Source organism: Columba livia, chromosome W (assembly GCF_036013475.1).
Source record: "Columba livia isolate bColLiv1 breed racing homer chromosome W, bColLiv1.pat.W.v2, whole genome shotgun sequence".
Taxonomy (NCBI): domain Eukaryota; kingdom Metazoa; phylum Chordata; class Aves; order Columbiformes; family Columbidae; genus Columba; species Columba livia.
In genome coordinates, this window is record NC_088641.1 from 5,029,496 (window position 1) to 5,051,560 (window position 22,065).

Here is a 22,065-nt window from a genome sequence, read left to right on the forward strand (position 1 = left end):
AAGCATATCAAGGATAAGAGAGTCATTAGGGGCAGTCATCAAGGGGTTTCACCAAGGGGAAGTCATGCTTGACCAACCTCATTGACTTTTATGAGGACATAATGAGGTGGATAGATGATGGCAGAGCAGTGGATGTGGTGTACCTTGACTTCAGTAAAGCATTTGACACAGTCTTCCACAGCATCCTCACAGCTAAACTGAGGGAGTGTGGTCTGGACGATCGGGTAGTGAGGTGGACTGCGAACTGGCTGTAGGGAAGAAGCCAGAGAGTCGTGGTCAATGGGGCAGAGTCTAGTTGGAGGCCTGTATCTAGTGGAGTGCCTCAAGGGTCAGTACTTGGGCTGGTATTATTCAATATATTCATCAATGATTTGGATGAGGGAATAGAGTGTACTCTCAGCAAGTTTGCTGCTGACACCAAGCTGGGAGGAGTGGCTGACACACCAGAAGGCTGTGCTGCCATCCAGTGAGACCTGGACAGACTGGAGAGTTGGGCAGGGAAAACTTTAATGAAATATAACAAGGGCAAGTGTAGAGTCTTGCATCTGGGTAGGAACAACCCCAGCGTCCATTATGAATTGGGGAATGACCTATTAGAGTGCAGCATAGGGGAAAGGGACCTGGGCGTCCTGGTGGACAGCAGGATGACCATGAGCCAGCACTGTGCCCTTGTGGCCAAGAAGGCCAATGGCATCCTGTGGTGTATTAGAAGGGGGGTTTTTAGTAGGTCCAGAGAGGTTCTCCTTCCCCTCTACTCTGCTCTGGTGAGAACACATCTGGAGTATTGTGTCCAGTTCTGGGCCCCTCAGTTCAAGAAGGACAGGGAACTGCTGGAGAGAGTTCGGAGTGGAACATCTCCCTTATGAGGAAAGGCTGTGGGAGCTGCGTCTCTTTAGCTTGGAGAAGAGGAGACTGATGGGTGACACTATTAATGTTTACAAATATATAAAGGGAGAGTGTCACGAGGATGGAGCCAGGCTCTTCTTGGTGACAACCAATGGTAGGACAAGGGGTAATGGGTTCAAACTGGAACACAAGAGGTTCCACTTAAATTTGAGAAGAAACTACTTCTCAGTAACGGTGACAGAACACTGAAACAGGCTGCCCAGGGGGGTTGTGGAGTCTCCTACTCTGGAGACATTTAAGACCCACCTGGACACATTCCTGTGTAGCCTCATCGAAGTGTTCCTGCTCCAGCAGGGGGATTGGACTAGATGATCTCTTGAGGTCCCTTCCAATCCCTAACATTCTGTGATTTTATGATTCTGTGATTCTTGAGGGTTAATACCTTTGTAATTCAACAGATGTGCTTTGAAGACCATACTGCTAGAATTTACTAAATTGCATTTGTCAAGTTTTTCAAAGCTGAATAACTAATCATGAGAAAATAGAAAATACTGAAATATTTATGGTCTAATATTATGATTGAGCTATGCAGAGAGTTTCAAAAATGGGGAACAACTGCAGAAAGCTTATAAAAAAATTCAGAAAGCAGTTTCAGTATGACCGCATACTTTTTTTGTGTGTATACTTTATATTTGGGTTTAAACAACAGATATTACCCCTATTACTTTGTTAAGGCTCACAGAAGCCAAACAATATTTGATCAAACTGTGGCTCTTAGGTTGACTCCCTGAGATTTAACTAGTTGGAGCAGAACAAGTTCTGGAATGGAGTTCTGGAGAATTCACTTTGTTGTGTACTTTGTCTGGGAAGCCATATTGATCTCTTCTGTTCTTTGGGAGGCAAAATGTGACCTCGTCAGCAACTGCACCCAGCTGGTTTTGTTCCTCTCTCTGCATGAGTAATTCTTGGTTTTGTGTCACTAGTACACACTTCCAAGAAAAGGGTACTGCCTCCAGTGTGGGTGAGAGGCAGTAGTTCCCATTTTCTTTTGACAGAAGTGGAATGCTAACATAACTGTGGGGGTATTAAAAAGTCAACCCCATCTTTGCCTTTCTGTTCAGGGGGTTGAATGTACAGGAGTAGAGGGGAAGTATGGCTACTAGGTTAGCTCCCAAACCTCAACTGTTTTGTGAATTATGATGCTGTTTCCCCATCTGAAAGGAAACAAGCTACTCAATGCTACTCAAAAATAACTAAAATAACTAAAACATCAGTGTATTAATGCTGTTCTCATACTAAATCCAAAACACATCACTATAACAGCTACTAGGAAGAAAAATAGTTCTATTCCAGCTGAAACCAGGACAGCTGTGTGTTTTTAACTATCAAATAAAATGAAAGTAGATTATTAACTCTTGCTGTTGGAAATGGGGTTGATCAGGTATTTGGTTTCAGACATTATACTATTGTTGGCTTTCTCTGTACTTCTGAATAAAAATTATTTTATCCCTTAATGCATCTTAGATGTGTTCCTTTTGTTAGTGGTTCCATTTAAAGACCTGGTGTTTGGTAATGGAAGGCTTCTGAAAAAGAAACAGTTTTATTTAATAGCCACAGTTGCTTTTAGCTGCTTACATAAATTTGCTACAGTCTTCTGTATGAATCAAAATAATGGGATATACTTTTCTCCTTCATAAATGGAACACTTCCTGCTTCTTTGCCATTCAAGTGGTGTAGGATTCTAATTAGCATCTCAGAATTGTAATTTTAAATGTCAATAATGGTTGCCTGTGCAACAAGGCCAAGTGTAAGGTCCTGCACCTGGGTTGGGGCAACCCCTGGTATCAACACAGGCTGGACGATAAAGGGATTGAGAGCAGCACTGCAGAGAAGGACTTGGGGGTACTGGTAGATGAAAAGTTGGACATGAGACAGCAATGTGTGCTCAGAGCTGTCATGGAGGAGGCCAAAAGTCAATTTAGGCAGGCAATAAGCTCAAAACAGGACTCTTTAGTACCAACTAGAAATGGATTTTATAAAAAATGATTCAGCACTCCAACAACATTATAAAACATGGGTTCAGATACCAGTTAGGAGTTCATTAACTACACAGCCAATTCAAACTCAAGGGATCAGATCCCAAAACTCTAGAGTGATGATTCAAAATGCACATCTTCCCACCCATACAAAGTGAGGGCTCTCAAGGGTACCCAGAAGATCGCTTACCAATAAGGCAAGATGTCTCAATCCTCAAGGAACGTTCCTTAGATGGCCAGTCTAAGGAGGAGAGTCTGCAGACCTGTTGCTCCAAGGAAGACCAACTCAATGGAAGTCTCCAGCAGGGTCCATTTATACCCTAGATGAATCTGAGCTGTGTTCATTGATGGTAGTGTCCCAGAAACTTCTCTCAACCAAGGCATTTCATCGGTCAAGGGCCCTGTCTGTTGACCAAGGGGCACGTACCATAGTGGTCCATCAGCTGGTGCTTTGGGTTGGGGGTGGAGGGGGTTGCAGCTACCACAGCAGCCCAGAAGGCCAACCATATTCTGGGCTGTATCAAAAGAAGCATGGTCAGCAGGTTAAGGGAGGTTGTTCTGCCCCTCTACTCTGCTCTGGTAAGGCCCCACTTGGAGCACTGCATCCAGCTCTGGAGTCCTCAGCACAGGAAAGACATGGACCTGTTGGAGTGGTGCCTCGCTCGAGATGTCCCTTGCAGTCGCTGCCCTCTGGACGGAGCAGGGAGCCCAGCTCTTGGCCCTGTGGAACTGGTGGGTATTGGGGCCAGGGGCGCTGCACTGGAGGCGGTGGCAGGTTGCCGGGAAACTTCTTCGGGGCTATGGATAGCTGCTGGTGTGGCAGGGTTTATGCTGACTGAAACGCGGTCCTGGCGCCGGTGCATCAGACAGCATTAACCTTTCTGAGCAAAAGTAGTTCTTAACTGTTTCAACTGAAAAATGTAAAAGAAATGAAAACTTTTCTGATGGTAAGATTCTGAGAAACATATCTCGAAGTTGTTCTTTGTAGTGTTTTGTTACAGGATACTGGTGTGTGCAGCTTAGAATTGCACAAGTTTTCAAACTGAACAGTGATTTTTATACAGAAAAAAAGGTTCTAAAAACCTTCATTTTTATAGACTTACTCCTGCCCCTGTATTTGCTCCTAAACAAAAATGGAGACATTATAGTTCTTCTCATAAGTCATTTTAAGGCATGTGAATGCAATAAAAAGCTGAACAGGATATACATTTTTTCTTTTGTAGAGATAACTTGCTTTCACTTAGCGGAAACAGGATTTCAGGAGGCATTTGAATAAGAGGGCCCTTTCAGAAGGGTACAGCATGTACAATGGCTTGATATTCTTTTGATCTGAATAACACGTTGTCCTGGTTTTGTTAAAAACAAGTTTCTCTTTCAGTGAATTTTTCCTGTCAGATAAAGCCTTCATATTAACTGCATTTTCCTGGAGAACCAGACACATGTTTTGGTAAACCTAGCAATGGAATGCAAACTTATTGATAAGCACGGATGGACATCTCGCGAGAGGGGCGACGAGAAACAAGAGACCAAGAAACTGACCAACTGTGTATAACATTTCATTCACGTGAATACTTCATATAAAAGTGCGAGATCACGAGGATCTCGTCCCTTCTGCTTATGGCCGACATTAGGAGAGGACCTTGCTAGTCATCCCAGCGAACTGAGGCCTAGTGAGAGACTGAATCCAGCTCCGATTGGCTGCAGAGTCCAATCCAGGACTTTGGTTGCCGGCTCTGCAGTTGCTGAGACTTTCAAGACTGGTTTTATATATTTTGTATTATTTTCTCTATTCTTATTAGTATCATTAGTAAAACATTGTTAATTTTTCCAACTCTCTTCTCTCTGTCTTCTTTCCCTCCCGATCACCTGTCCTGAGTGGGAAGGGGGGGGAGAGGGAGGGGCAAAAAGGGGGAAGTGGGAGGGGGAGAGGGGGTTAACAATACATCTGCCAGGGTTTTATTGTCACCCCGCAATCTTAACCCTCGACACACGTCAAATGATAATTTTCTACCAGAATAGAGGAAGGATAGCCTATGGCTAATATAATGACTCAGAAGTTCCAGTTCCAACTTTCAGCTTTGCCAGCTGAAAATCACCTCTCTGCATGGCCTCACATCAGTCACTCAGCACCTGCCCATCTCGATTTCCTGATTATAGATGGGGGGATACGGTAAAATAAGAGCAGGAACATACATTCTCTGTTCCTCCTACTGTAGTCATTACGACATAAAAGAATGAATCCTGTTGGCAATTGCTAACCCAAAGATATATAAATCCTTTTTATTTTTAGGTCAGTCTGCTCATATAACAAAGATAAGAGTGACTTGCAAAACACCTAATCAGAAACCACAGAGACTACTGACCTTGCAGCTTTAGACATTTTGAAGCCCATACAATTAGTTAAGTTTTGCTTTAACACATATCTCGAGACTGTTCAATAAAGTGCCCTTTAGCCGAATGTTGCTCATTACACTCTAAAATTATTATGTAACCAATATGCAAATGTGAAACCAACTGGCTTGTTAGGACTGCCCTGAATAAGATAAGATTTTGTATATCAAAAAATCATCCAACCATAGAATCATTTTGCTTGGAAGAGACCCTCAGGATCATCAAGTTCAACCATAAACTAACTCTAGCACTAAACCATGTCCCTAAGAACCTTGTCTAAAAACCTTTTAAACACCTCTAGGGATGGTGACTCCACCACTTCCCTGGGGAGCCTGTTCCAATGCCTGACGACCCTTTCCTAACATCCAATCTAAATCTCCCCTGGTGCAACTTGAGGCCATTTCCTCTTGTCCTATCACTTGCTACTTGGGAGAACAGACCAACACCCTCCATGCTATAACCTGCTTTCAGGTAGTTGTAGACAGCGATAAGATCTCCCCTCAACCTCCTTTTCTCCAGGCTAAACAGCCCCAGTTCCCTCAACCACCCCTCATAAGACTTGTGTTCCACATCCCTCATCAGTTTCGTCCCCCTCCTCCGCACTCTCTCTAGTACCTCAATTTTCTTCTTATGATGAGGGACCCAAAAATGAATGCAGTATTCAAGGTGGGGCCTCACCAGCACCAAGTATAGTGGCACAATCACTTCTCTAGTCCTGCTGGCCACACTATTCCTGATACAAGCCAGGATGCTGTTGGCCTTTTTGGCCACCTGGGCACACTGCTGGCTCATATTCAGCTGGCTGTCAATCAACACCCCCAGATCCCTCTCTGCCAGGCTGCTTTCCAGCCACTCTTCCCTGAGCCTGTAGCGCTGCCTGAGGTTGTTGTGACCCAAGTACAGGACCTGGCACTTGGCCTTGTTAAACCTCATACAAATGGCCTCGGCCCAACAATCCAGCTGGTCCAGATCCCTCTGTATAGCCTTCCTACCCTCCAGCACATCAACACTCCCACCCAATTTGCTGTCATCTGCAAACTTACTAAGAGTGCACTCAGTCCCCTCATCCAGATCATTGATAAAGAGATTAAACACAACTGATCCCATTACTGAGCCACGGGGAACACCACTCATGACTGCCACCAACTGGATTTGGCTCCGTTCACCACAACTCTTTGGGCCCGGCCCTCCAGCCAATTCTTTATCCATCAAAGATTTACATCCATCCAGGCCATAAGCTGCCAGCTTCTCCAGGAGAACACTGTGGGATATGGTGCCAAGGGCTTTACTGAAGTCTAAGTACAGAACATCCACAACCTTTCCCTCATCTACTAGTTGGGTCACCTTGTCATAAAAGGCGATCACATTGGTCAAACAGGACCTGCTTTTCATAAACCCATGCTGAGAGGACCTGATCGCATGGTTTTCTTGTATGTGCTGTGTGATGTCACTCAGGATAATTTGCTCCATGACCTTCCCCAGCACCAAGGTTAGACTGACAGGTCTGTAGTTCCCCAGATCCTCCTTCCGGCCCTTCTTGTAAACAAGCGTCATGTTAGCCAACTTCCAGTCTACCAGGACCTCCCCAGTTAGCCAGGATTGCTGATAGATAATGGAAAGTGGCTTAGTGATCACCTCTGCCAGATCTCTCAGCACCCTTGGGTGTATCCCATCTGGCCTCATAGACTTGTGGGTTTATTGTCGCCCTGCAATCAAACGGTGACAGATTAATTGGTGCCCAACGTGAGGCTCGAAAGTGTTAAAATTTGGCACTAAAAAGGGGTAACATTTGGAGATGTTTGGTGTTCTTACTGCTGTGATCTACTTTCAATTTTATTAGCATGGTGCCAACTCATAGGGTTGTGATACTCACAGGTCTGTGTACTTTGGACATTATCTAGCAGTATTAAAGCAGATTAAAATACATTGGTTTAAGATGCTGTGGCATAAGTTGTATCAGCTATTCTCTACAGTGTGTTCTGCCATACCTTATTTGTGCTGGGCATATTTCACTAAGAGGTTCATGCATTTTATTACATCTGGAAACTGGATGATGGTGATAATTTTGCTGTGTGGTTTGGCACTGGTTTATTTCATTATACTGCAGTCGATAATTAATTTATACTCATTACTGTTGTATCTAGAGAAACCTCCAGTACAAATTAAAGAGAAATACACCTACGTGTTTTCTAATTGAATGAGCCAATCTATAGGAAAGCTGACTAATGATACCTTTCCTTTTACATTGGGACAGATTACAGATGTTTTTGAGAGTTTGAATATCCTTGGAGCTTTGATCATACATTGTTGGTATTGTCAGGTTTGCTGAATGTGTGTCAGTTCATGCTAGTGATAAGAGAGATGAGGTTAAATAGGAGGACTGCATCTTTTCTAACTCCTGAGACTTACATGGCATCTGCTGAAACCTCAGCAAAAGGCATGGCTGGCCGCTCCAAATGCAGCAAGGCAGCAAAGGCTATGGCTACAGCCCCCGTAGCCACCGCTACCCCCCCACTGAACACAGACACCACGGCCTCTCGAGCTTCAGCAACTGCCAAGGCAGCTCCAGCTCCCTCACAGAGCGAAGCTGGCAAGGTCACTGTCTCCCCAACCGCAGACACTGTTGCTTCTCCAGCCTCAAAGACTAACAAGGCAGCTACTGTGACGCCCCGCCCCTGCCACTGGGCACCACTGCTGCTGCTGTAACCACAACAGCCACTGCAATTATGTCAATGCCAATGACAGTCATTTAGACTCTGGAAATAAATCAAGAGATGGTGAGCCCATATCAGCATCAGTTGCCAGTTGTAAGAGAGTCACAAGAAGGACTACTTGTGCTGCAGATGATGGCCAAGGGGCATCATCAACACAAGGAGGAGAGGAAGTGACCACTCAATCCTTTTCTACAAGTGAGCTGAGAGATATGCAAAAAGACTTCAGTCATCACGAAGGCAAGAATGTCATAACCTGGCTGCTCCAATGCTGGGGTAACGGAGCTGATAGTCTGGAACTAGAAGGTGGGGAAGCCAGGCAGCTGGGATCTCTGTCAAGGGATGCCACCCTTGATAGGGTAATTTCAAGAGAGAACAACTCCTCCATCCTCTGGAGGTGACTCGTGACAGCCATGAAGGCCTGTCTTCAAATGTATATACACACACACACAAAAATATGTATATCACTAGTTCATGAGTGCAAGTCTATCACAGCAGTCTCTCTCTAGGCAGGAGAGATGATGTGCAATCTGATGCAGTTCCTGTCCAGGAATTGTAAGTCAGAGATGTCAGTCTCAGGAAAGTTACTGGACACCACTCGATGAGGTTAGCTCAGGGTTCATCACCACCACTGCATCAACCTGAAAGACACTTATGGAACACTGTGTCATGCAGCAATTTCCCTCATACAGTTTGAAATTGAGTATTCTCACCCAGAATAAAGTCTCCTTGAGGTACACATCGGACTTCACCATCCTTCAGCATGACCCACCAAGTACATCCAGGCCCTTGAGCAAAAACAATCCCACGAATGGGTTTGCCTTTGCCCAAAGCAGGAACAATCCAGACAGCTTTTCCTAACATGTTCCTTCCATGCACCACAGGGACTTTATCCCCTTCCACTGTATGTAAAAGCTCTGACTGAGCAGGGCCAGCTCGATTGATTGATCCCCTGGTGTTAACTAACAAGGTGGCTTGTGCCAAATTCTTCTCCCAATTTTTAAAAGTTCCACCTCCCATTGCCTTCAGAGTAGTTTTTAACAAACCATTATATCGCTCAATCTTCCCAGAGACTGGTGCATGAAAGGGGATATGATATATCCATTCAATACCATGTTCTTTGGCGCAGTTGGTTATGAGACTATTTTTAAAATGAGTCCCGTTGTCTGCCTCAGTTCTTTCTAGAGTACCATGTCACCACAGGACTTGCTTTTCAAGGCCCAGAATAGTGTTCCGGGCAGTGGCATGAGACACAGGATATGTTTCCAGCCATCCCGTGGTTGCTTCCACCTTTGTAAGCACATAGCACTTGCCTTGGCATGTTCTAGGGAGTATAATATAGTCAATCTGCCAAGCCTCCCCATATTTATATTTCAACCACTGCACCCTATACCACACAGGTTTTAACCTTTTGGCCTGCTTGATTGCAGCACGTGTTTCACAATCATGGATAACCTGTGAAATAATGTCCACGATTAAGTCCACCCCTCGATCCCGAGCCCATTTATATGTTGCATCTTGTCCTTGATGCCCTGAAGCATCATAGGCCCACCAAGCCAGAAAAAGTTCACCTTTATATTGCCAGTCCAAATCCACCTCAGCTACTTTAATCTTAGCAGCCTGATCTGCTTGCTGGTTGTTTTGATGTTCCTCAGTGGCTCGACTTTTAGGCACATGGGCATCCACATGCTGTACTTTTACAGTCAGGTTCTCTAGTTGAGCAGCAATGTCCTGCCAGTTGCAGATGCTCTGGAGCTTTACCTTCTTCCAGTGCAGTCTGGATCAGTCCATGGCAGATAGTAGGGCTGTGTTTCCACCCCTGGGCCAGTCGATTCCAGGTGTACTGGATACCCCTCCAGGTAAAGGCAAACTGTGGCCTGCATTCTGCTGCTAAAGGAATACAGAAAAATGCATTAGCAATGTCACTTGTGGCATACCACTTGGCTGCCTTTGACTCCAGTTCATATTGCAGTTCTAACATGTCCGGCATGGCAGCACTTAACAGTGGCGTAACTTCATTTAGGCCACGATAATCTACAGTTAGTCTCCATTCTCCATTAGGCTTTGGAACAGGCCATATAGGACTATTGAAAGGTGTGCGAGTCTTACTGATCACTCCTTGACTCTCTAGTTGTTGGATCAGTTTATGAATGGGGATCAGGGAATCTCGTTTGGTGTGATATTGTTGTGCACCATTGTGGTAGCAATTGGCGCCTGTTGCTGTTCGACCTTAAGCAGTCCTACAATAGAAGGGTCATCAGAAAGATCAGGCAAATTAAACAGCTGTTTAATGTTCTCATTCTCTACAGCTGTTATACCAAAGGTCCATCGATACCCTTTTGGGTCCTTAAAATACCCTTTCCTTAGGTAGTCTATACCAAGGATGCATGGAGCATCTGGACCAGTCAAAACAGTGTGCCTTTCCCACTCCTTTCCAGTTAGGCTCACTTCAGCCTCTAATACAGTCAATTCCTTAGATCCCCCAGTCACTCCTTCAATACTGACAGATACTGACCCTTTATGGTTCTATGGCATCACTGTACACTGTGCACCAGTGTCTGCCAGGGCTTTATACTCATGTGGTTCTGACATACCAGGCCACCGAATCCACACAGTCCAATAAACTCAGTTGTCATTGTCCCTGTCCTCCACCTGACTGGAGGCAGGACCCCACTAATTGGTGCTTTGCACAGTTTCTGGTAGTGAGACACAAGAATCCCTCCTACTCTGGCTGGAAAGCCTCCCACTGGAAATTGGAGCAGCTTTTCTCTTGGGAGCTTCCTTTTTCAACTCACGTACTCATTCCTGTAGGTCAGCAATGGGCTTACCATGCCAATTACTCATATCTTCTCCCTGGTCACGCAGAAAAAAACATAATTCACCTCGTGACATGTTGCATTTCTCTTGGGCTGATGCTGCGGAAGGGCATCTCTTCCCAATAGCTGTGGCTCGGGCCTGTGCATGTGACGAGTAGGATCTGTCCTCCCTCTTGGACAGTTTGTCACACAGTTTCTCCACAGCTGTGACGCAAGCTTGTAGGGGAGAAGAAAAAGTGTCTTCATACAGCCGCAACATGTCTGCTACTTCACCCACAGTTGACAGATTGTCCTTTGAAAGGGTGAATAATACTAAACTGCGGTCATAAAGACGGTGGTGTGCTCTGCACAAACTTCCGCAGTATACCTCGGGTACATGCCACTTCATCAGGATCTATAATTGTCTGTGGGTCACCATAAATTATCTCTCGCACAGCCAGTTCTCTCTGATACCTAATACCTCTCTCCATAGTAGTCCATTTGGTTGGGCGGCATATGATATCATCTTTTAAAGGGTACCTGATTTTTACTGCTGACAAAATTCTTCTCCAGAGGCTTTGACTTTGTTTCTTCTTTGCAATTGCCTTATCAATACCACCATCTCTAGCCAGGGATCCCAACTGACTGACTTCACTGCCATCTAAGTCCAAACTATTAGCCCCATTGTCCCAGCATCGAATGAGCCAAGTGACAATTGGCTCGCCTTCACAACAGCTGAAGTCTTGTTTCACAGTCCTCAGCTCCTTCAGAGACAAGGAGCGTTCTGTTAGCTCATCCTTTGCTGGTCGCTTTGTTGTAGAAAGACCCACTGGTGGCTTTGCTGTAGAAGCCTGGGATAGCAGTGGAAGGAGTTTAGAAAGGGCTGTGGGAGGAGCTGTAGAAGGGCCCTCTTCTTCCTCCTCTGATTCTTCTTCATCATCACCTTGTTCTATTCCAGAAACAACCTCTCCCTGCTCTGTTGTAGAAGGACCCTCTGCTTCCTCTTCTTCATCTTCTCCACAATGGATTCCAATTGTGCTTTCTTTTGCTTCCTCATTGTTGGGGCAACCAATACTGCTGAAGTCTGAATGGCCACATAACATGTTGTGGGGGTCTGAGTAGATGCAGAAACTGATGTTGCAGTCGTAGTGGCTGCTGTATCTGAGTCAGGAACTCCAGCTGCTGCAGAGTCTGTCGAGGGAGGTGCAGTAGCTGTCAGAGGCTTCACTTCGCTCAAAGGTCCAGGGATATTCAAAATTCCCAAAAGCATCTGTAATTTGCTCTAATGACACAGGTAGAAAATAGCTAAATAGCTCTCCTAAAATCTCACTCCTGAAACTGAGAAAACAAAAGGCACAGTTCTCTTTAATTTCTTCTCCTTCTACTGGAGAATTCCAAAAATGCATACTCCCAAAGTGTGAGAACAATGAGTAGAAATACATCATCGACTTAACTAAAATCATATAAAACAGTGATACACAACCCAGGACCACAGCTATTATAACAAGTTTATCCCTTCTTCCAAAAGTAGTGTTCTGCACAAAAACATAAACAAGAAGAATTAACCCCAAAAAAGGCATTGTTAAATCTAAATAGATTTGCAACAACATCCTTTAAAATTAAAAACAAACTCAAACCACAGTCTGCTTTATGACCCGTAAAGCACACAGATCTATCGTTTCCCAAAGTTTCCTCCCACCAGAGGATCAAAGCCCAATGCTCTCTCACTTACGCTACCCGGTAAGCTGTTTACATTAATTGTCAGATACTGCTCATAGCCCATCTCAGTCAAACCCCATCCCTGCTCTGGCGCAATAAAATCTGTCATGATTTCTCATGCAAATCCGAGTCATGGCACCGATAGAACCTGTCACAGTTTCTCTTATCTCATCCCCGTACACTCTCTCTCTCTGTATGGTCTCGTTTCCCCGGTACCGTCTCTTTTCCCCGTACGGTCTCTTTTCCCCGTACGGGCCACCAATTAAATCTGTCAAGGTTTAAGGCAAGGTGGCAATAAACTGTGTCAGATGCTCCCTGTTATCCCCTCACTTCGCGCCACCCCTTTCCTTTAGATCGGAAAGATGATAGGAAAGATAAGGGAAAAGGAAGAGAGACTTAGACATCAAGTTGGAGAGATTTTACTAATGCTACTAATAAATAGAGAATATATATACATAATATACAAAACCAATCTCAAGTGCTCAATGTGGAGTTGGCGTCACTCCAGCAGTGGCAGAGCTGGGTGTGCGGAGCCGGCGGCTCCAGCAGGTGCAGGCCAGGCCCCCGGAAGTCATAGGCGGGACTTCACAGCAAACCAGAACCTGGTTGCAGGGATGCAGGGCCTGAGGCCTGTAGATCACAGGCAGACAGACAGGGTCCTCTCTAGATGCCGGCCATGGTCGAAGAGACTTGACCCTCGTGATCACCCTCTTATATAGGGGGTATGATGATTATGGGATGGCATACTTCCGTTGGTCAGTTCTAGTCACCTGTTCCATCCACCCCTCCTCAAACACGCCCCTCTCACAATGGAACGTGGGAAAACTTATCAGTTTTTCTTGGCTACCATAGTAATAAATCTAAATGAGCTTCTTCAGCATTCCGTTGGTCTTCTTATCAGCACCAAGTACAGCATCCTAGGATAAATATGCAGGTTAAAATTCCAAAAAGTGCAGCCACCTAGAAGAACTTAGCTGAAAGAAAAATCACTAAAAGAGAACCGGTCTTGTTTTTAACAAAACCAGGACAGTTTCCCTTCAAGGAATATGTTATATGTAACCAGGGAAATGGAATACTATGGAGAGAGGTATCCAGTTCCTGAGAGAATTAGCTGTGTGGGAGATCATCTATTTTGAGCCAAACAGTCAAGAGGGGACCTATCCAGATAAAATCCATTCTACACGACCTATGATGCACAGGTTTGTACAAAATGCATCATCTGCATATGCTGTCATTGGTATCAATGATCTGGACAGCTTCAGGTGAACAAAACATTTCTGACGTGATTAAGCAGCTTCGGGACTTTGAGGACAGCCTTCCAGGCTCTCTATGGGCTTGTGTCTCAACTGTAGAGAAACTGTGTGAAAAATCTGATAACCATTTTGAAAAGTTGTTGCAAGAAATCAAAGCACTCAGAGAAGACAGGTTCCATTCACGACCTGTACAAACCTATGTTTCAGCTATTAGGAGAAAGTGTTCCAATCTCAAGAGAGAGGACAGAAGTCCACAAAAAGAGGCACACTGTAGCTTTTCCTACGTGACCAGGGAGAAAACATGAGGAGGTGGGATGGAAGACCTACCTCAGAACTTCAAGAACGAGTACGTGAGATAAAAATAAAAACTCCTAGGAAAATGGTGGCTCTAGTTTCCAGAAGGGGCAGAAGAAATTCTGATCCTCTTGAAGGAACTTCTAATTCGTACCCAGAAACTGTGCAAAACAGAAATTAGAGGGGCCCTGCTTCCAGCCAGGTGGAGGAAAGGGATAACAAAGTTTATTGGACTATGCAGATACGATGGCCTGGTACAACACACCCCAAGCAGTACAAAGTTTTGGTGGACACTGGTGCTCAGTGCACAATAATTCCCTCAAACTATAAAGGAACACAATCCATCAGTATTGTTGGAATGACTGGGGGATCCCAGGAACTGACTGTTGTAGAGGCTGAAATGAGCCTAAGTGGAAAAAACTGGCAAAAGCATCCCATTGTGACTGGTCCAGATGCTCCATGCATCCTTGGCATAGACTACCTCAGGAGAGGGTATTTTAAGGACCCAAAAGGGTATAGGTGGGCATTTGGTATAGCAGCTGTGGACACTGAGAAAATTGAACAGCTGTCTGATTTGCCTGGTCTCTCAGATGACCCTTCTGTTGTGGGACTGCTGATGGTTGACGATCAGCAGGTGCCAATTGCCACCACGACGGTGCGTCGCCAACAACATCACACCAATCGAGACTCTTTGATTCCTATTCAGAAGTTGATTTGTCAATTGGAAAGCCAGGGTGTGATTATTAAGACTTGCTCACCTTTTAACAGCCCAATCTGGCCAGTGCGTAAGTCTAGTGACGGGTGAAGACTAACTGTAGTCTATCGTGGCCTGAATGAAGTTACGCCACCACTGAGTGCTGCTGTGCCTGACATGCTAGAACTGCAATTTGAACTGCAGTCAAAGGCAGCTAAGGGGTATGCCACCACTGATGTTGCTAATGCATTTTTCTCTATTCCTTTAGCAGCAGAGTTCAGGCCGCAGTTTACTTTCACCTGGAGGGGCATTCAGTACAAGTGGAATCAAATGCCCCAGGAGTGGAAACACAGTCTTACCATCTGCCATGGACTGTTCTAGACCATGCTGGAGCAAGGTAAAGCTCCAGAACACTTGCAATATATTGATGACATCATCGTATGGGGCGACACAGTGAAAGGAGTCTTCGAGAAAGGTGAGAGAATAATTCAGATTCTTTTGGATGCTGGTTTTGCCATAAAACGAAGCAAGGTCAAGGGCCCTGAATGAGAGATCCAGTTTTTAGGAATAAAATGGAAGATGGGCATCATCAGATCCCAATGGATGTGATCAACAAAATTGCAGCTATGTCTCCACCTACTAATAAAAAGGAGACACAGACTTTCCTGGGTGTCGTAGGTTTTTGGAGAATGCATATTCCTGACTACAGCCAGATGGTGAGCCCTCTCTATTGAGTGACTCAGGAAAAGAACCATTTTGAGTGAGGCCCTGAACAATGACAAATTTTTGAACAAATTAAACGTGAGACAACTCACGCGGTGGCCCTCGGGCCAGTTCAGACTGGACTAGATGTTAAAAATGTGCTCTAGACTGCAAACAGAGATAATGGTCCTACCTGGAGCCTCTGGCAGAAAGCACCAGGAGAAACCCAAGGTTGACCCTTAGGTTTTTGGAGTCGAGGATACAAAGAATCTGAGGCCAACTATACTCCAACTGAAAAAGAGATACTAGCAGCATATGAAGGGGTCTGAGCTGCTTCAGAAGTGATTGGTACTGAAGCACAGCTCCTCCTGGCACCTCGACTGCCGGTGCTGAGCTGGATGTTCAAAGGAAAGGTTCCCTCTATGCATCATGCAAGCTATGCTATATGTAGTTACGTGGATTGCACTGATCACACAATCTTGAATAGGGAGTCCAAATCGTCCAGGGATCTTAGAAGTGATTACTGACTGGCCAGAAAGTAAAGACTTCGGGATGTCACCAGATGAGCAAGTAACACGTGCTGAAGAAGCACCAGCGTATAATAAATTTTCGGAGACTGAAAAGCAGTATACACTGTTCACAGATGGATCCTGCCGACTTGTATGAAAACACTGAAAGTGGAAATCTGCTGTGTGGAGTCCCACACGATGAGCTACTGAAGGACAAGGTGAATCAAGTCAATTTGCAGAAGTGAAAGCCATCCAGCTGGCTTTGGACATCATTGCTGAACGAGAAAAATGGCCAGTACTTTATACTGACTCATGGATGGTGGCAAATGCCTTGTGGGGGTGGTTACAGCAATGGAATAAAAGCAACTGGCAACACAGAGGTAAACCCATTTGGGCTGCCACACTGTGGCAAGACGTTGCTGCCTGTCTAGAGAGCCTGCCTGTAAAAGTATGTCACATACATGCTCATGTGCCTAAAAGTTGAGCCACTGAGGAACATCAAAACAACCAGCAAGCGGATCAGGCTGCTACAATTAAAATAGCTGAGGTGGATTTGGACTGGCAACATAAAGGTGAACTTTTTCTAACTCGGTGGGCCCGTGATGCTTCAGATCATCAAGGAAGAGATGCAACATATAAATGGGCTCATGATCGAGGGGTGGACGCTATTTCACAGGTTGTTCATGAATGTGAAGCATGCACTGCAATCAAACAAGCCAAACGGTTAAGTCCTGTATGGTATGGGGGGTGACGGTTAAAGTATAAGTATAGAGAGGCTTGGCAGATTGATTATATTACACTTCAATAAACATGTCAAGGTAAGTGTTATGCACTTACAATGGTGGAAGCAATCACCAGATGGTTGGAAACATATGCTATCCCCCGTGCTACAGCCCGGAATACTATCTTGGGCCTTGAAAAGCAAGTCCTTTGGCGACACAGTATGCCAGAAAGAATTGAGTCAGACAATGACACTCATTTCAAAAACAGTCTTATAGACAGTTGGGCCAAAAACACAGTATTGAGTGGGTATGAGTGGGTATATCATATTCCATATCATGCACCAGTCTCTGGGAAAACTGAAAGGTACAATGGTTTGTTAAAAACTGCACTAAAGGCACTGGGTGGCGGAACCTTTGAAAACTGGGATTCACATTTAGCAAAAGCCACTTGTTTGATCCACACTAGAGGATTAATCAAGCTGGGCCTGCCCAATCAGAAATTCTTCGTACTGTGGAAGGATATAAAGTCCCTGTAGTACACATGAAAAATGTTAGGAAAGGTAGTCTGGGTTACTCCTGTCTCAGGCAAGGGCAAGTCCATTCATGGGATTGTTTTTGCCCAGGGATCTAGCAGCACTTGGTGTGTGATGCTGAAGGATAGAGAAGTTGATGTATACCTCAAGGGGATTTAATTTTAGGTGAGAATATTCAATATTGAACTGCATGATGTTAATTGCCACATGTTGCTATATGCCATACTAACAGTGTTCAATAAGTGTCTTTCAGATCAAGACAGTGGTGATGAAATCTGAGCTAACTTCATTGAGTGGTGCCTGACAACTTCTTCAAAGTTGATGTCTTTAACCCACAAACCGTGGGCATGGGATGCACTAGATATACCATTTTTCCTGCCCTGGGAGACTGTTGTGATAAGTGAAGCTTAAAGTCATTAACCAAATGAGCTTAATGAACTTTTCAAAAGGATGGCCCATGGACTAAGAGAATGATTGTATGGGAATATAGCGGAAGATTGGCGAGGAGGTTGGCTAAATGTGCATACACTCAAGTGACTTGCAGCTGTCTGTAGAAAAAAAAGCACATACATCACACTGTTTTACTGACCTTGTGTGCTTGATGAGTAGAACGTCTGTGTTAGATAACTGTGGCAGAATGCAAATCCCCCTCTCTCCCCCTCCCTCCTTCAGTATGGAAGGATTAGGCACATCTCCCTCTCTCTCTGCTACTTGAGGCTAACAGCTTCTTTAGTTTGGCCCCAGAGCACCCTGGCCAGGGCCATTAGGAGAAGGGAGTACCAAGGCGCCAGTGAGCCGCTGGGCATCTGCGGCCAGTGTGGGGGATGTTTGGAGGCTTCAGGGGCACCCCACAGCCAGGGTGGGGGTGCAGAGAAGCTTCTAGAATGCCTACAGTCAGATCTGATCAGCCAGTATAAAAACAGGATTCTCGTCGAGACTCCGCACTTTGTCGGGGGTCTCTCGGAGCACGAGCAAGATGCTGCCGCCGAGAGCCCCCCTCCCCGGGATGGAGACTCCGCTTGCCTTGCCTTGCTGCCATAGCAATAAGCCTAAACCTGGGCCTCTTCTGCATACCACTGCTACCATTATCAGCTCTGGAGAGAACAGTGTCTAAAAGAACATGCAGCCAAATTGAGAGAAGTGCAGTTACTTAGAAGAACTTAGTTGAAAGGAAAATTCACTAAAAGAGAGCTGGTCTTGTTTTAAACAAAACCAGGACAAAAATGAAAGCAGAAAACCAAAAATCTGTTCTTCCTACAGAGAGCTCAAAATCTCATTTAGAGCCAAATTATTTATTAAATAGAATCTGCCAGGTTACTTCTGCTCTTATATTTTTTCCAGTTCATGCATTACAGCTGACCCATTAATTATGTATTTTATTTGAGGAAAAATAGCCCTTATTCACTCATGCAAGTTTAAAAATAATTTGATTACTCCCATGAAAGCAGTAAAAAACTTATTTAGGACAATAACTATGTCTGTTAGGCCAATTTGGGGCACAAGTCAGCCTAGTTTTCTAGGAAACCGTTTAATAAGTTTAAGGGCAGTACTAAAAAAATGCTTCTGATTGAAAACTACAAGACCAGCCCAGTTAACACACAAGACTGGTAAAAACGACGTGCAAACCCAGTGAGAGAGTGACACGTGTCCACACAGCCCATGATCCATCAGCAAGGTGCTCTCTCCTACCTTGTAACCCCACCAGTACAGCATGCCCTGCTTGATCTTCTCCCCGAACTTGGGGAATGCCTGAATCACCATAGGCTTGTAACTGACTAAGAGTGGGGGCCACCTGGTGAGAAGAAGGCCTGTGCAGTGCCTCCTTGGAGCCACGGCCACTGCCGAGCTGTGCTCCTGTCTGCGGGCCCAGACACACAGGCAGCTCTCTAAGAGGGCCAGACAGGCTGAAACAATTAGTGCCACCTCTGGGAGCACCACCACCATGGCGAACCCTGCCCTGCACTTGCCTTGGGGAGAGAGCTAGCATGCTGGTGAGAGCCGCACATCATCAGGACACAACTCCTGTCACGGTTGAGACGGACAAACGACATGGACCAAGTTCTTCCAGGATTAAAGTAGTAGATGCCATTTATTACTAAAAGTGCATTTTTATACAATTCTACTAGTTCATGTGTCTTTTCACTTTTGGTTACAAGTTACAGCACTAACATCTCATTGGCTAATTTTGCTATCATCCATGTTATTCTTCTATCCCCTTCTCTCTCACGGGTGCATCTCTTCTCTCTCACAGGTACAACTCCATATCTCCGGATACTCCTTTACTCCCATCTTTCTCAGGATAAACCTTAGTATCTTCAAGACTGATCTCTACTCCCATACTCTCTGTCAAGGATTCCACAGGCCCACTGGAGTTTCCCGCAAACTCCGTCTGTCCAATTGCAATCGCAGCAAGGAGGAAGTGACATCCTACCGCCTCAGAAACAGTGACAGGGTGGTAGTGCGTTATTTCCCCCTCACAGCACTAAGGTGAAGTGAGTCTGCAGAGAGCAAAGCTGTGTGCCTCCTTGGAGCTTGCTGGAGGGTTTCCCAGGTGGCCTGTCTCACCCTGCTCCGCACAGGGGTTGAAGGGGAGGAGAGTGCTCTACAGTGTCTGTCAAGGGGGTTGCTGTCCCAACTCTCTTTTGGGCCTTTCCTCCTGGAGCTGATGGTCTGCAGTGCAGGGAGGGAGAGCTCTAGGACTGCCTGGAGGTTTCAAGTCCCTCTGTCTGCTAGGCGCTGCTGTGGAGCCTGGCCTGATGTTAGATCTCCACCAGTGGTGTCAAAAAGCCCTGGGTATTCTGGGCTCTTTTCCTGTCTTTGGTCTAAAAGGAACTTATAATTTTCCTATGTGTATGGTAGAAACCATTTATTTTACTCAGACTATGAAAAGACTTAGTGTCATAAAGGGACATAACACTAACTTTTCCTTTGAGTCTAATTTTTTCTAGGCAATAAAGTCATCTTCTCCTTATAGCTTGTTCTTGTTCTTGGTATATGTCCTGGTTTTGTTAAAAACAAGTTTCTCTTTTAGTGAATTTGCCTGTCAGCTAAAGCTTTCATATTAGCTGCATTTTCCTGGAAAACCAGATACATGTTTTGGTTGTTTGTGGTGTTTTGGTTTGGTTTGGTTTGGTTTGTTGTTTCAACCAGACTGATATTCTGGAATATTGCTTAGATGAATCTCCTACTGGCTTCATTAGGGAATTTGGCTTAAGTGTCTTTATGATTAAATTTAAACAAAGTATTTAGTCAATAGCCTGTGGCAGTAGTAGCAGGCTGCTCTTAGGTCCACAGCCCAAGGAATTGCTCTAGGTCTCTGCCATAATGGTGGGCACTTGCCTCAGAGTTAAAAACAGTGCTCCAGCAGAGAAAGACCCTGATATGTCTCATGCTTCCACCCAGACAGAACCAGTACAGATGGCAGGCTGCAATGAGTGCCCAGACTCTTGTCCTGGAGAAAAGGTAAGTGTCAGCATAAGCTGTGCACAGGTTGATGATCTGATATGTCAGGTGGCTGGGTTGCAGGAAAAAGTTAAGTTAAAAGGCTGTGCAGTATTAGAGGAGCTGAGATGGAGATAGATGTGGGACAGGATTTGGCTGGCATCAGCAAAACTCCCAGCAGTTATCAATTGATAAAAGGAAACGTGCTGGAGCTTGTTGGTCACAGACCCTGGTGACAAAAAACAGAAACAGTACTTAAAGACAGGATGTGCTAAACCCTTTGTGTAGATAAGAATTACGAGTTACTAAGGGTGTCAAGAAGGAATTGCTGCTTCTGCTACACTAAGGAGAGTGCATTAATCAAGATAGCAACTGCCTAAACAAACATTAGCCAATCAGTAGGTATCTAGCAAGAAAAACCAATCAGTGTGTGACGTGCTGTTTAGGATAGGTATAAAATATGTTAGAAATTACAATAAAGTTGACATTTTGCTTGCATCAAGCTGTGTCCCGTTTCTCCATCGCGGCAAATTGGTGACCCTGACGTGATCGCGCGACGTGATTCCAGGGCTCAAGAACCACCTGTCTGCGTGGCATGCTGCGAGTGCCACAGAACGTTGAATGAACTGCTGAAAGGAAGCAGGAGCCGGCCGGCCTGAAATCCCTCCGGAGTGGAGAGGTGAGCTGTGGGAAACATGGGAAATCAAGCGTCTTCCCCAGAGTGAGACTTATATGAGCTTATGAAAGCTCTCCTTCAAAAGCGTGGAAAGAATGTTTCTGGGCGCGATCTTAAAGCGATGCTTAAATGGGTGCAAGCTAAAATACCCACTGTAACTGCATGTACTATTTTTATGCGGGAACTTTGGGATGACGTGGGGGTGAAACTGTGGGATGCGGCAACAATGGGGAACGCCGAAGCACAGCGCATGCTCCCGTGGTGGAGAAGTATTTCTGAAACATTGAAAGCCCAGGAAAAGGGACCAAAAGACAAAAAGGAGGGGGAAGGAGGTTCTTCCGTGGGACCCACTGCACCGCCTCTGGAAGTGAGTGCTGCAGGGTACCCCCTGAGGAGGACCCCTTTGACCCGGGACCGGTGGATCCTGAAAAAGAGCCAGACTTGTACCCTCCTGACCCGCATAATGTTTGGGTAAATATAAGGCAACAAGCCTTGAAGGAGGGGAATTTGGACATTGCTAAGACTATTGTGGCCCCCGTCATATATCAGGGCCAAGGAGGGCAGCAACCACAGTGGGAGCCTTTATCTTTTCCGGTGGTTAAGGAATTGCGCCGTACTGTTACTAAGCATGGACTTTCTTCCCCGTATTTTGCAAGTTTATTATCCTCTGTTTTTGATACTTATGTTATGACTCCACATGATTTAAAATCGTTAGCACAACTGTTGTTGACCCCAACGCAGTA